Raw genomic sequence first — 17,243 nt, forward strand, 5'->3', positions numbered from 1 at the left:
TCAAAATTCAACTAGAAGAGAACTACTTGTCCATACAACTAGTTTCCGGTTGTCGCCTATGTTTTGGTTTCTTGGTAGAAAAGTTGTCACCTACCTCTTTACACGAAAACACTTTACAAGGATTTGAATCAATAGAAATTATCCTTGAAATAACATATTCTTTTTGTATGTTATGAATAATTTGTATTGAAAAAAAGATGTTAAGAAAAAGGTAACTATTTTACGGTCGGGTGAGATGGTGGTGGGGTGAAAGTGGAAGCAAGATCGGGCGTGAAAAATATGTTATACCCAACTCTCTTTTACTAAGCTTTCTGATTTCTTTCACGCTTTAAATTACTAATATCAATGAGATCTACTTTATAATAACATTTTTAAAAAGCTTCCAGTAACATCTAATAAACAATGTGGGGCTCTAAAGGATTCAAATTGCATCCCCCTCTTTCCCAAACTTTTACATTATTATCTTTTAAAATTCAATTTCGTCCAAATCCTTGCTCTTCTCTTTTTCGTAAATTTGAGGATTGCTGCGCGAAGTAAAAAATACACCAACAACATAACATACTCAGTGTAATCCACAAGTAGGGTCTGAGAAGAATAGAGTCAGGGCCGGTCCTAGGGTGAAGCTCACAAAGCATAGGCTTTAAGCCTCCATCTTTTGGAGGCCCATTTTGTACATAAAACAGTTCACCTTTTGTAAAAAGAAAAAAAGTACTATTGCATTGTTTCATTAAAAAGGAAAGAGAACTTGTTAGACTACTGATTTGACAAAAAAAAAAAAGAAGCCCTAAATCCAGCTTTTTCAAACGTATAGTTAGTGGATGTCTGGATGTGACAAGGTAATTATATTTTCTCTTTCACCTTTTTCAATCAAGATTGTGAAAAACTTTTCTACTTCCTTTCTTTATCTTTATAAAATACTTTTCTTTCTTCTCTTTTCAAGACAAACTTCACCTTTATTCAGCTTTATTCCTCAAAAATATTTTCTTCTTGACAATATTTTCACCCTCGGAGCAACTGTTCATGGCCATTATGGGGAAACCCTTTATGAAGGAGATACATTAGTTACATTTATATATGAAAAATCGAGATCTGGTGATATAACACAGGGTCTTCCATTGGGTCTTGGAAATTAAATAGAGAAAAGTGTGGCAAAAAATTATTAATCTACTTTCTGGAATATCAAGCAGTGTTGGAACTATAGGAAGCAACAAATAATCATTTTCTGATCATGTTCTATTATTTCAATTCTTTAGTATTATTTTTCATCTAAAGTTTAGTTTTCTTGATAATTTTGTTACTTAGCATATATTTCTCTATTATTTTTTATTGAGATTTTAATATGTCTACTAGAAAATGTGAATCCGGTTGTTCAAAAAAAAAAAAAAAAAAAAAAAAAAGAGAGAGAGAGAGAGAGAAGACTTGAATCTTTAATACAATCCCAAAAAGGAGCTCTTGATAAATTTGTAACAAAATAAAAAAATATAGTAGAATGTTCTTTAGATAAACAAGTCACTAATCTAGTTGAATTAGATGGCAATGTCACTCAAGAAAAAAAGGAGGGAACTAATCAGAAACCTAACATAGATCCTCAAGAAAATCAAGAACTTAATGAACCATATGATTGTATTATGATCCTAATCATTGGACTAATATTGATACAAAGTTGAGGGATCTATTAGTAGAAAAGGGACCAATTAGATCTATTGAGAAAAAATTTCCAAATGATAAATTATCAAGACAATTTTCAAATACCCATTATTTTCAAAAATTAGCAAATGGGGAAATACATGAAAGAAAATGGTTAGTTTATTCCAAAGACTTGGAAAAAGTATTTTGTTTTTGTTGTAATTTGTTTAATACAAATTCTAGTATTAGTAACACTAAACTAGCAAAGGAAGGTAGTGGAGATTGGAGAAACCTTAGTACTAAGCTTAAAGATCATGAAATATCAAACGAGTATATTATTAACATGGGTGCATGGATTGATTTAGTAATGAGTGCGCAAATAAAACGACTGATAAAGATGTTCAAGATCAAATCAATAGAGTGTTGGAAAAATGTATTGTCAAGAATTATTTCCGTGATGACAACTCTTGGAAAGAATAATTTGGCATTTGGGGGGAAAATGAAAAGATATATCAAGAAAACAATGAATTTTTTTTAAGTCTAATTGAAATGATTACAGAATTTGATACAATTATGCAAGAGCATATCAGACGAATTAAACATGATGAAATTCATAATCATTACCTAGGACATAACATACAAAATGAATTGATAAATTTGTTGGCAAGTGAAATTAAGAATAAAATTGTTACAAAAATTATGGAAACAAAGTATTTTTCAATCATACTTGATTGCACGCCGGATACTAGTCATCAAGCACAAATGTCTTATAGTGCGGAGTATGCACAGTTCAGCAACTCCAATAAAGATTACTAAACACATCTTAGAATTTTTAAAAGTGGATGATACAAGTGGAAAAGGTCTTTTTGAAGTTATTATAGATGAGACAAAAAATATTGGACTTGATATTGATAGTTAAATAGGACAAAGATATGATAATGGATCTAATATGAAGGGGAAACACCAAGGTGTTCAAAAAAGACTTCTAGATATAAATCCTAGATCATTTTATACTCCATGCGGTTGTCATGATCTTTAATTTAGTACTTTGTGACACGGCTAATTCTTGCACAAAAGCTATATTATTTTTTTGGAATGGTACAACGTATATATACATTATTTTCTTCTTCCACTAAACGGTGGAAAGTCTTAAAAGATAATGTGTTTAGCCTAACTCTTAAATCAATGTCACAAATACGGTGGGAAAGTCGTATTGAAAGTATTAAAGCCACAAGATTTCAAACTCCACAAATAAGAGATGCTTTACTAAAATTAGTAGAAGTTAGTGAGAATCCAAAAAACTAAAAGTGAAGCAAATTGTTTAGCAACATAAATAAACAAACATACCCTGTGAAATCCCACAGTATGAGGTATGGGGAGGTAAAGTGTACGCAGACCTTACCCCCATATCGGAAGATAGAGAGGCTGTTTTCGAAAGACCCTCGGCTCAAGAGAAAACATGACGAGAAAAGGTCAGATAAGCCCAAATAGTTCAAAGTAATACGAAAATAAAACTAACGAAGCGAAAAAGCCATAATAAAGCAGTCTGAGAAAAAAAAAAAGCAGTAGCCACCACAGATCAGTATGATAATTGAGGTACAAGAAACAACATATAGTTGCAAGAATCAAAGGACAATAAAATGAAAATCAAAACAGCGACTACTGGAACAAAGGGATACGTGGGACTACCTACTAGCCTTCTACCCTAATCTGAGTCCTGTATAATGTCCTTGGTAAGCTGGAACTGCGCCATGTCCAGTCTAAGCACCTCTCCCCAATACTTCTTCAGCATACCTCTACCTCTTTTGAAACCATCCATAGCCAACCTCTCACAGCTCTGCATTGGGGCATCTATGTCTCTCCTCTTTACATGCCCATACCATCTCAGCTGCGCTTCTTGCATCTTGTCCTCCACTGATGCCACTCTCACCTTGTCCCGGATATCTTCATTCCTAATGTAACATCCCGTAAATCCGAGATAGGTGTGAATGTATGAATCTAGTATAAAGGTGATATTTTAGCTATACGAATCCATTCGAGATGAACTCGGGTGATAAACAGTCGTTTTGAAGTTAAACCAAAAAGTGAAGTTCTTAAGGCCTTCTAAATTCGTCCAAGTCTGAGACTGTCTGTACTTGTGACCAGTTTTCGGGTATTTGCGTTAGGAATTTGAGAAAACTCAAAACATGAAAGTTGTAGGCCTTTGAAATACCTTTCCAACCATATATTATGGAGCTCAAACAGAGATGTTTACTATAAGTTATGACCGTTTTACTGGACGCTACGCGTCGCGCGCGTGCCGCGCAAGCGGTCCATCGGTGCGCAATCGCGCACCGAGGCAAGATGTTCTTCGCCTTCGCCGCGTGATCACCTACGCGGTGGGCCTCCACCGAGCGGCCGCGCACCGAACACGACCTGTTAAAAGCCCAACTTCGTTATATTCATTCTCACTTCGTTTTAAACCATTTTTTCTAAAGAAAAGAACCCTAAAGAAGTCCCTCAAGCCCTAAGGACGAAGCTCTTCTCTCCCAACCTTCAAGATACTTCAAGGTAAGCCTATTCCATGCATTCCAAGTCAATTCTAACAATTATCCTTGTAATCTAAGACAAGAAATTATTGTCCTTAACTTAGGGTTTTCAAGAAAACCCAATCAAAGGGAATTCAAGACTAGGCTTTGGCATTCTTCTTTCAAGTTCGGATTTTTAATACAAGTTGGAGCATTACCAGGTATGTAGAGTTACTATCTATGTGTGGGAACATCATTATTCTTACCCACGCCTCATAATCCATAAATTATGATTCTTTACGAAAACTAGGGTTTTTATACCATGCTCATGATAACCCTAGGTCCATATCCATGATTATATTATGTATGAATTGTTATAATTTCATCATTGAGTTCTTAATATTTCTTTATGATTATTAAGAATCTGTCCGTCATCTATGAAAAATCCATATATCTCATTCCATGGGTTCATGCATGTTAGTTTATGATATATTATGCTATTTTCAAGAAAATACTATACATGTTTTACAAGTTCGGGCAAGCAAGCCTATAATATATGATATCCATGTACAAGCAAGTTATATTCATGAAAACCACGGGGCAAAGCAAAGTGCCACTTATTTTACATGTTCATGATTTTGGGAGTTGCTTTAATTATCGAGGAAGGCTTCGATAGCCCGAAACTACGTAGCCACCGTAGGATGAGGATCGCTCCACCCTTGTCCCGGACGATCTCTCATAATGACTAGATCCTTTCATATTTTATTAAATCTCATGTTCCCGGCAAGGATCGAGTGTTCGCTAGCGGGACGCATGCACTGTGACCATGAATCGGTTATAAGTTATTGCTCTCCCTACTTATGATATTTTTACCATGTTATATATATGTATGTATCCATGTTCATGACCTGGTTTCAGTTTCACTTTCAGTTCTTATCATTATTATTTTATGTCCCATGTTATTTCATTCAGTTGCTTTACGTACCAATACATTCAAAGTGCTGACGTCCCCTTTCTATTGCTCGGGGGGCCTGCATTTCACGATGCAGGTACTGATATACAGGACAACACATCTGCTAAGTAGGACAGCATTCGTATCGCCCTTATTGGTGAGCCCCATCTCGTTCGGGGTTTAGTCAACTTTTGTTTTATGATTAGTTATGCATGTAAGGTATCTTGGGGCCTTGTCCCCCGCAAGTATATATTTTCCGGGCCGACTCATGATAGAGGTTTCATAGACTAGACAAGTCATTATGTTATGTCAGACATTCGAAGTCATATAGCTATTTTGGCTCATTCGTGTTATTTCCGCACTCATGTTTAAACGAGTATTTTTATTAAGCATTATGACTTATTACGTTTTATAAAGGCTCATCATGCATTCACGTTATATTCCGCTCATGTTATGCCTCATGATGATTCAGCAAGCCATGTGGTTCGCTCGGTCACATGCAGTAAGGCACCGAGTGCCGTGTTTCGCCCAGGCCATGGTTCGGGGCGTGACACCTAATCCTATCTCGCCTGGTGTTCCCACACATCAATCACAACATTCTCATTTCCGCAACTTTCATCTTTTGGACGTGCGAGTTCTTGACTGCCCAGCACTCCGCCCCGTACAACAAAGTCAGTCTCACTACCACTTTGTAGAACTTGCCTTTAAGCTTTGGTGGCACCTTCTTATCTGTCACGCCTCAAATCTAAAGTGTCATGACCGGCACTCGATGCCAAACTAGGCCCGAGCGAACCACTCTAAATCTGAAACTTTGGGGATTAACCCTCGACTTAAACCGGTAAGGCCTACCTACACACAAACAACACCAACAAGCCGGCGAGGCCGCAATCTGGATACATATATATAAATACTGACTATCTCATCTGAACTGGGCATACACACCCATAAAAATATATATACACAACTGAGCAAGCCGACGATGCTGCTATGATCGTACAAAGCCAACAGTATCCAACAGACATACACAATCCGACAAGGCTATCATACAGGCACACTATTTACAGGATTCATCTATAAGCCTCTAGGGAGATGTGTGACTGTACCATACAATCTGGAATAAAAAAGGAAAGACTCCAAAGGATCTGGCAACTCCGAACGTAAAGGAGCTCACCAAACCGATGTCGCATCCTCGTCTCACCGGGGAGGCCTATCGTCCGTCGATCCGTACCGCAGCATGAATTCGCCCCCCGATAAAAGAGACGTTAGTACGAAATAATGTACCGAGTATGTAAGGCAACAATAACTGAAACTGAACTGAAACCAATACAATCAGAAGGCCAAAGAATGCCCTGAATATCTTTCCAGACCTGTCTCATATGAAATGCAATATACTACTATTATATATATCTCACTGATCAAGTGGCCAGGCAACTGTAAAATCTCACTGGCCAAGTAGCCAGGCAATATGTCTCACCGACCCGTTGGCCGTGCACCGTCTCACCGACCCGCAGCTGTGAATATCTGTCTTACTGACCCGTAGGTCAGGCATATCTGTCTCACTGACCCGTAGGCCAGGCAAAATAAAAAATGTCTCACTGACCAAGTGGCCAAGCTAAAGAAAAATATATATGTATATCATGCATATGCTGAAAACACCGATATCGTAATATTTTTCGTCTCTATAATCCCAAGGACATAGGGAGGGGATATGGCCCCTCAGAAGTACAACATAATACTCGGAAACTATGCCACAATATGACAAGCTCTACTTTGACAAATCTCTAGTCATAAAGTTCTTTAGGCTCCTACCATATATGGAATCATGCCAAGAAAAGAAGGAACAGCCTTAACATACCTGAAGCGTACTTCCCGACTTTCCTACCTACTTCCTGCCTCATAATCTACACAAGATCAGTCGTAGTCTCGTAATCTACATATAAAACCATTCATACTGTTGTTAGGCTTATCGTCATATGCTTGTCTTAAGCCTTCAAATTAAATCCTTTTAGAATCTGCCAAAATTCGAGCAGCATTTCCCCTATATTATCTGCTTGCTCTAAATACCAAAACAACTCCAAAACAATACCAACCACATCAACAACAATATCATCAAGATTTTACAGGATAAATATGTACAATTTCATCCAAAACTTTCTTCAAACCTCAATCCATAAGCCAACAACACCAACACAATAACTGTAACTCTTATTCTCGTAAGTATTCATAAATCCGCGTTAATAAAGAGAGATTCATACCTTATACGTACTAGAATAGCGAGACCTTCAATATTTGTGTTGAATCCGAACCAACTCCGTCACAAGACAAAACTATAATCGCGACTACACGTTACCCGGACCTAGATTAATACTCCGTCGCTTGAAATCTCTCAAAATCCTCACTTTTTATGACATAATTACCACTATATATGTGCTGAGCTTTTTGGGAAATAATTTGGGGCAAAAATGAGGGTCTTGGCCCTTATATAGGGTGTGGAAGTCGGTGGAAACCGACTTTAAATTTGCCCTTTGCGTTCGCAGCCTTGGGTCGCGTTCGCGAAGGGTTATTCAGTCCTCTTCTTCGCGTTCGCGGCCCTTTGGTCGTGTTCGCGAGGGGTTAATCCCTACTCTGGTGGCCTAACTTGTAACATCCATAACTCTCTATTCCGATGTGATATCAACGAGCGGTTTGTTGCGTTGGAAACTAGACTCTATGAACTTCAATTTAGACTTTTGCTTTGCTCTAAAACTCCTCATGTGTTAAAAGATATTCTTTCTCCAAGTTGGGCCAAAATCGCCCCTCATATTTTCTCCAAAGTCCAACAAACTTAATTTCCTTAATCCATTTGCCCTCCAATCCTTCCCTAGCTTACTATATGAACTTAAGCCCTCATAATCATAAGGTAGGTGCATATAATCTCATGTAATTCACAATTACAAAGCTAACACCTAACGAATCTTAACGTACAAAACTACTAGGCGTTACATTATCACACAGCACTCCTGAAGTGAGCCTCCATTTCATTCACCCTGCACTAATACGATGTGTGACATCATCGTCCATATCCCCATCTCCTTGTATAATAGACCCAAGTACTTGAAACTTTCTTTTTTTTGGATGGCCTGGGTACCTGTATTGAACCATTTGGTCGTTTAGCACTTTTAGGCCTAATATCCCTAAAACACCCTTTTTGTGGTCTAATTTTGGTGTCTATAGCTTGAAATAACGGGTGACTTGGTTATTTAATTGTCGAGTAAATTTTAGAATATATGTATTTAATGTGTGTGAATAGTTTATTCATAGAAATATTATTTGCACACATATAAGGTATAAGTTGGTAAATATAGTATTTGACGGAGTGGATATTTTTTTTATAAAACAAAGTGGTTAATTGAATAAGTGAATTAGGGAGGCTATTGCGGTAAAGAAGTGGGCCAAGGGCATTGCCTATTCTGGTTGAAACCACGTTGTAGTGGTTGTGGGGATAAAAGATCAGGGTAATGGATTTTCTTAATTTTTAAAAGAAAGAAGCAAGCTTAGTAGAAAACCTCCTTGACAACAACGGACGGAAAACAAGCAAAAGATTTTTTTTTTTTTTTTGGATCAATTTTTAAGGGTACATCACACGTGAACATCAAGTATGATATTACTTGATTTATGTTATATTTGTTTACTAAAAGAGGTCAAAGGAATCATTGTATAATGATGATCAGTAATGATTAGAAAGAATAAGGATTTGCTAATAATTGAAAAGATGATAGAATGAATGTTTTTGTGTACAATTTTGGTCCTATTGGTTGGATTTTACGGAGGGAGTAATAAATTTGTTAGGTCAGTATAATGAGGTAGTAATGATGAGGATAGAGGAAAGTTATAGGTTAAAGTTTTGCTACAATTCTATTGTTACTGTTTCGTTTCATTCTTCTTCTTTTTTCGGATGTTGACTCAACTTATTATTAATAATTATTCTTAATAATCTTGTACATTACTTGATAAATGATAGACTAGAAAGATTCTACTAACTGTTACATATTATATAGAATAGATTCATTAGGTTGTAGCTTTATTTTCTCTTTAATGTACTATAATTGTAATTAAATATTAGAGTATTGGAGGACATGTACACTTTCAAATTTATGGTATTTGAGATGTGGAAAGTGAGATATTAGTCCTAAGTTAAGATTTTGGGGTAATTAAAAGTTTTGAGCCCTAGTCTTAAGAAATGAGAATTCATAATTTGAGAGTCCATTTTTGAATGGAATTGACTAATTTTTACGGATATATGACTCTTAGGTTATGGGTGAATTGAATTTTAAATAAAATTCCAATTTTTCCCTTCTGGGCCCAAGGTCACTTTTTAAGGTCATTTTGGGGTTTCGAATATAAGTAGATCAATATGGGTGTTCTTAGATTCGTATTCTAACATAGATCGCATATTTGATAGACTTCAATCATTCAGAGGCTCTACGCAAAGGAAAGGCATTGGTTTGATCGTTCGTGTCACCCGCTCGGCATTGAGGTAGGTTACGGCTTACTTTATATCTAGACTCCGATTAGCAAAACGTATGTAGATAGTAGTGATTGACAGGGAAAGCATGATAGGCCTTCAGGCATGGTGTGGAGGTGAATTCCATCTAGGTTGGTATTGTCAGCTGTTATGTGGGCTTGTCACCATTATTGTGGTACTGTTATGTGGGTTTGTCGCCATTATTGCGATATTATTATGTGGGCTTGTCACCGTGGTTGTGATTTCATGTACTTGATATAATTCTCTCTCTCTCTCTCTCTCTCTCTCTCTCTCTCTCTCTCTCTCTCTCTCTCTCTCTCTTATTATCTCACTTGCCATATGGAAGAGGAAGGTTATTATTGAGAATTTAAATATTGAATTGCATTTCATAGTATGAATCTGTGGAACCTATGATTGCGGTGATTATTGAGGTTGATTTCATGCGAGGCATGCATCCCATATTCCATGTGTTATTTGATGTGATTATCACTTAGTTGTATCTCTGTCACATACTAGCTCACTCATCTCATGAAAGGGAAGGGTAATATTGATGATTGAACCGTAGACAATAATATGACTTGTATTGTTGATTGCATATTTGTGATATAGTTGAGACTGATATCATGCATGACATGCTTCCATATTACTCTTATGTTATCCTGATGGTGAGGTGAGTGATTGAGAGACTCTGAGGTCTTTGCCGGATATTGAGAGTGATTGAGAGACTCCGAGGTCTTTCTTTGGAGATTAAGAGTGACAGAGAGACTCCGAGGTCTTTGCCGGAGATTAAGAATAATTGATAGCCTTCGAGATTTCTGCCGGAGAGTGCGAGTGGTACATGGACTCCGCGGGTCCCCCATGGGTCATGACTATGAGGCATTGCCATAGCATGTGTGTACGAGAGTGAAGCGTGAGAAGTGACTACTGCATTGCATAACATTTGCATAGCACGGCATTGCATTGCATTCCATTTGAATTTCTAATCATGCCATTACATGGCATATTCTCTGATTGATTCTTGATTGGTGGCTTATTGAGTTGTTATTTGTAAGGTATTTATTTTAGAGGTTTGATGGACTCGAGGTTTAGAGATTTCCACCTAGGTTTATAACCTGAGATATTGAAATCCCTTACGACTATCGTTATTGCAAGACTTCCATATTTGCTAGAGTGTGTCTGCGTTTGATTACCTATCTGCTTACTTGTTAGTCGTTTCTTGTTTATATGCGTGAACTACCCATTGTCGGCCTATGATACCTACGAGCCTTGTGTTGTGCTCATACTACTCTTGCTACACTCCTTGTGGAGTGTAGAGTTGTTTTCAGGTGATGTTCGAAGTCTCGCGATAGTTTCAAGGCATGCATCAGAGGCGTTTGGGTGAGCTATTTGAGATCTTGCAACCCAGAGTCTCTTCTTAGATTTCTGTTGTTCCTTATCCTTAAACAGAAGTCGTATCCAGTTTGAGTCTATTAATTACTTTAAATTGTAAACTTCTTAGAAGCTCTTGTACGAGTCTAGACCAGATTTTGGGAATTTCTTATAATAAAGGTATTTCTTCCGCATTAGTTTTAATATTTAAATTGTTGGAGTGTATTTACATATTGTTATTTCGCATGTGGTATCAAATTGAGGTAGTTAGGGGAAGGGTTCGCCCACCAGGGGAGGGTAGTGTGGGTGCCCGCATGATCCGTGATTTGGGTCGTGACAAGTTGGTATCAGAGCTTAGGTTATCCGATCTATAAGTACAAGAGCAATGTCTAGTAGAGTCCTACTTATGGGTGTGTTGCGCGCCACACTTATAATTGGGAGGCTATGAGACATCTAGGAAACTTCAGATTCTTTCATTTTTTCGTGCTACTTCATTCAAATTGGTATTTGAAATTCTCTATTTTACCCTCTCCTGGATGATGGGAGCTCGTCCTTAAATTCTTGCGCGAACGGTTGTCTACGACATGTTGAGATACGGTACGAGCTGTGCTGTCCTAATTTAGATGCGTGACTAAGTTCGGTTTCTAGCTATGACTTGAGGTTTCAGTTGTGTGGAGTCGTGACTAGGCTCGCTATTGTGAGGTTGGTTGAAGAGATGGGAGAGGTGATTCATAGGGTCATAGGATCCCCATGTTTATAGTATTGGGTTTTCTCGAAAGGGAAAGAGTGAATTTATGGCTTAATAAGAGCGATTTGTTCGATGATATGATTGGTTTTGAAAAGCATGTAACAAAGTAAGAGTTCTTAGGGTATTTTGGTAAGAGTGTTATTGTGATAATGTGACAAATGCGTAAGAAAAAAATACTTAGATAGATCAATTTCCACTATAGGAAGGGAATAATTAGTATCTGACGCGTTTATGGGATAAGTTGCAAAGTGTGTGTGGGCGCATATTGTATATGCTATGAAATGTGGAGTTGGCTTAAATTTGATTAGTATTGTGATAGCAGAATAGAATTAGTGGCTATGAGTTCTTTTGGGAATGGTTTTCTGATCGAAATCAGGTTGCAGTGTTACTTATGATAAGTGAAGTCTAGTGGACTAGACAGTAGCGTTCTTTCACTTGTAAAGTGTGTTCGTGGGTTCACTTGGCATCTTCGAGGTTAGTGATGATAGAGGGAATTGTTGAAACCTAGAGTGTTGATTTGTGGCCATTTTCATAGTGGGTTGGTATTAGGGGAGTGTGAAAGTCGTATATGCGCTGGTCTGTTAAACTCGTCGTAGGCTAATGGGAGCCCGTGATCAAAAATTAGGAACAACTCTTGCGTTGGACAAGGATGGAGGTATAGTTGAAGTTTTATCGGGTGTTACATCTAAGTTTTCGAATGAGAATTATGGGAAATATTGTGCAAAGGTTAAATCTTGAGGAGTTCTTTGATTTTGAATACAATGACTTAGGGTTGACCGAAGGCCAGCGAAAAAAATGCACGGTTAGTTAGATGTGTATGGTTTGGTATAGTTAAGTAAGTGTTGGTTATTCACATGTGAGCACCTTTTGAGGACTATCGAATAAGGCATAGGTCAATGGAATTATTTACGGTAACAGAATGATGATGGTGTGACTAGTACTAATGGTGAAAGACTTTCAGATATCGGTGATCACGTTAGTGAACTTATGAACTAAGGTAAAAGGAGAATTATTTAGGTTAAGGATTTTTGGTAAGGGTACGTCGACGAAAGAATATGAGAATATTAACAGGTTTGAGCAGCGATCGGTCGTTTTGAAAATCGATTCTCTTTTGGCATATCGTCCATTCTAGAAGCTCCGTAGTAATTATTTTAACCTGCTTGCAAAATTTGAAGTCAAACGGATATCATTGGATTCACTTTGGGAGAAGGTTTCACTATGAAAATTCTAGAATTCAATTATTTGGATAAATTATTTATTTTGGGGAAATGTGTTCTGATTAGAGATCTAAAGATTCTGTTAGATTTGAAATATTATTTATGACCTGTAGAAATTGAAGGAGCTAATTTTAGAGTTCGTTTGGTTAGCTTTTGATAATTAAGCTGGTTTTAGCATTAAATATGCCTCTTTATGGTGAAAAGATGGTCACAGAAAGAAATAAGACACAGATGCAAAATTATTGTTTTTGTTAGCTTCATTTTGATGTTTATGGCTTGTGGGGATTGGTGGTGTCATTCCCGAGGAGATCGGATGAGAATCGGAGAAGAAAATCTAAGTTTTGAAATTTTGAAGCTCTAAGTTTGAAAAGTTTGACCGAAAGTTGACTTTTGAGTAAACATGGCCGAAATTGAATTTTGATAGTTCTTTTAAGTCTAGAATGTGATTTATGACTTAGTCGAGTCGTTGGTTCGGTTCCAGAGAGGTTCGAGTGTGATTTGAGTCATTGGTTGGAAAACTAGTTAAGTTAAGAAATTTGAGTTCACCTCGATCAAAAACGGATCAAAATGGTCTCGTTTGGATGTTTTTAGAGTTCGAGCACGTTCGTATGATGATTTTGGGCTTATCCACAAATTTTGATTAGATCCCGATAAGTTTCGGACGTATTTGGGTTGTATGGTGTTTGTTTTGGTTCCGATGTCATTTTGAGCAAAAAGGGTACCATATTGAGCAAACAACCTTTGTTTTGTGTTTCGATTGAACCGTTAGATCCATATCGTAATTCGAAGCTGTAGCAACAAGTCTCGTCGCGTTTTGCCATCGTATGAGGGAGATATGACAATTTTACTAAAGGAATTCACTGCTGGTTTCTCTGGTGTGATTTTGCTTAAAAGTTACGAAATTGCCACTGAAATTCGTGTTAAAAATCTGCATTCTTTCCAAAACTTGAAACCACCATATCTCATTCAGTATAAGGTCAAATTGAGTGATTCAAAAGCCTAACTTGAGTGAAATTTCACAAGGAATCCGTTAGAAACATCAAAAGTGAGTTCTGGGATCAGTTGGCACGACAAACGAGGAGGAACAGCTGGGCGTTTTTGTTATTAATGTTGCTTGGGGTTTCTCGTAATATTGAAAGCTTGGACTTAGGAGAATTCAAAGACGTTCTCTAAGTTTCTTCAATGGGATAAGGTCTAAACCATAATATAAGTATTTTCCCTTGATTCAATCCCTTAGTTTAAACTTTAATCCAGGATTTCTAAAGTAGGAAATTGGGGTTTTTCCATGAAAAGTGGGTTTGTGGATTCCTTTGAGTTAAAGTATGATTTAATTAATGGGTTACGTTAGTACTTGGTAATGATTTAAGGTACTATGGTCGCAAGAGGTCATAGAGTGATCCGATGGTGTCCTACGGACTTAGCTCTGCAGAATATTCAGTGATATGCTTCCTGTATTGTGATTTGAAGGTATAAGTAAGACTTAGATTTAGCAAGGTCAGTTATGAGTGGATCAGTTTGTTGGGATCGCTTAAGGTTGCTCCGCTAAAGCAAGGAGTCTTTCCTGGCAAGAGTAAGTTGTGGTTTTGGGTTGGTCTTCGTGTGTTTTTAAGAAATCATGGTACGAAGAAAGTTTAAGAAGGGTTAGTGGAATCAGAATACTTTACCAATTCAAAGTGGGCAAGGTTTGTGTCTCAGTCTATGGTTGGTGTTGTTCTGAGGAAAATTGTGGACGTTCATAGGTTTGGTTATATAGGATTAGAACATTTTGGCAAAACCAGTGCTTATATTCGGAAACCGAGGATGGGGAAAATTTGAATTTGGAAATATGAAAATTAGGTCTTTTATCTAAGTTAGAGGGAGTTCCGGCTAGTAAGGAGAGAGAGCAATGTTTATGGCGCACTCCGTAGAGGTTTCCCGAGTTGTCCTATTAAAGATTCTTTAGTTACCGTCAGCGTTCATTCTCTCTTGTCGCTCGAGGACGAGCGATTGTTTATTGGTATCTGATGTAACGACCCATTTGGTCGTTTAGCACTTTTAGGCCTAATATCCCTAAAACACCCTTTTCGTGGTCTAATTTTGGTGTCTATAGCTTGCGATAACGGGTGACTTGGTTATTTAATTGACGAGTAAATTTTAGAATATATGTATTTAATGTGTGTGAATAGTTTATTCATAGAAATATTATTTGCACACATATAAGGTATAAGTTGGTAAATATAGTATTTGACGGAGTGGATATTTTTTTTTATAAAACAAAGTGGTTAATTGAATAAGTGAATTAGGGAGGCTATTGCGGTAAAGAAGTGGGCCAAGCCCATTGCCTATTCTGGTTGAAACCACGTTGTAGTGGTTGTGGGGATAAAATATCAGGGTAATGGATTTTCTTAATTTTTAAAAGAAAGAAGCAGTTAGTAGAAAACCTCCTTGACATAACAACAGACGGAAAACGAGCGAAGAATTTTTTTTTTTTTTTGGATCAATTTTTAGGGTACATCAGCGTGAACATCAGGTATGATATTACTTGATTTAAGTTATATTTGTTTACTAAAAGAGGTCAAAGGAATCATTGTATAATGATGATTAGTAATGATTAGAAAGAATAAGGATTTGCTAATAATTGAAAAAGTGATAGAATGAATGTTGTTGTGTACAATTTTGGTCCTATTGGTTGGATTTTACGGAGGGAGTAATAAATTTGTTAGGTCAGTATAATGATTAGGTAGTAATGATGAGGATAAAGGAAAGTTATAGGTTAAAGTTTTGCTACAATTCTATTGTTACTGTTTTCGTTTCATTCTTTTTTTTTTTTTTTTTTGGATGTTGACTCAACTTATTATTAATAATTATTCTTAATAATCTTGTACATTACTTGATAAATGATAGAGTAGAAAGATTCTACTAACTATTACATATTATATAGAATAGATTCATTAGGTTGTAGCTTTATTTTCTCTTTAATGTACTATAATTGTAATTAAATATTAGAGTATTGGAGTACATGTACACTTTCAAATTTATGGTATTTGAGATGTGGAAAGTGAGATGTTAGTCCTAAGTTAAGATTTTGGGATAATTAAAGGTTTTGAGCCCTAGTCTTAAGAAATGAGAAATCATAATTTGAGAGTCCATGTCCATTTTTGAATGGAATCGACTAATTTTCTGAATATATGACCCTTAGATTATGGGTGAATTGAATTTTAAATAAAATTCCAATTTTTCTCTTGTGGGCCCGAGGTCACTTTTTAAGGTCATTTTTGGGTTTCAAATATAAGTAGATCAATATGGGTGTTCTTAGATTCGTATTCTAAGATAGATCGCATATTTGATAGACTTCAATTGTTCAGAGGCTCTACGCAAAGGGAAGGCATTGATTTGATCGTTCGTGTCACCTGCTCGGCATTGAGGTAGGTTACGGCTTACTTTATGTCTAAACTCCAGTTATCAAAACGTATGTAGATAGTAGTGATTGACAGGGAAAGCCTGATAGGCCTTCAGGCATGGTGTAGAGGTGAATTCCATCTAGGTTGGTATTGTCAGCTGTTATGTGGGCTTGTCACCATTATTGTGGTACTGTTATGTGGGTTTGTCGCCATTATTGCGATATTGTTATGTGGGCTTGTCACCATGGTTGTGATTTCATGTACTTGATATAATTCTCTCTCTCTCTCTCTCTCTCTCTCTCTCTCTCTCTTGTTATCTCACTTGCCATATGGAAGAGGAAGGTTATTACTGAGAATTTAAATATTGAATTGCATTTCATAGTATGAATCTGTGGAACCTATGATTGCGGTGATTATTGAGGTTGATTTCATGTGAGGCATGCATCCCATATTCCATGTGTTATTTGATGTGATTATCACTTAGTTGTATCTCTGTCACACACTAGCTCACTCATCTCATGAAAGGGAAGCGTAATATTGATGATTGAACCGTAGACAATAATATGACTTGTACTTGTTGATTGCATATTTGTGATATAGTTAAGACTGATATCATGCATGACATGCTTCCATATTACTCTTATGTTATCATGATGGTGAGGTGAGTGATTGAGAGACTCCGAGGTCTTTGCTAGATATTGAGAGTGATTGAGAGACTCCGAGGTCTTTGCTGGAGATTGAGAGTGACAGAGAGACTCCGAGGTCTTTGCTAGAGATTGAGAATAATTGATAGCCTCCGAGATTTCTGCCGGAGAGCGCGAGTGGTACATGGATTCCGCGGGTTCCCCATGGGTCATGACTATGAGGCATTGCCATAGCATGTGTGTATGAGAATGAAGCGTGAGAAGTGACTACTGCATTGCATAGCATTTTCATAGCAC

Source organism: Lycium ferocissimum, chromosome 10 (genome assembly GCF_029784015.1).
Source record: "Lycium ferocissimum isolate CSIRO_LF1 chromosome 10, AGI_CSIRO_Lferr_CH_V1, whole genome shotgun sequence".
Taxonomy (NCBI): Eukaryota; Viridiplantae; Streptophyta; class Magnoliopsida; order Solanales; family Solanaceae; genus Lycium; species Lycium ferocissimum.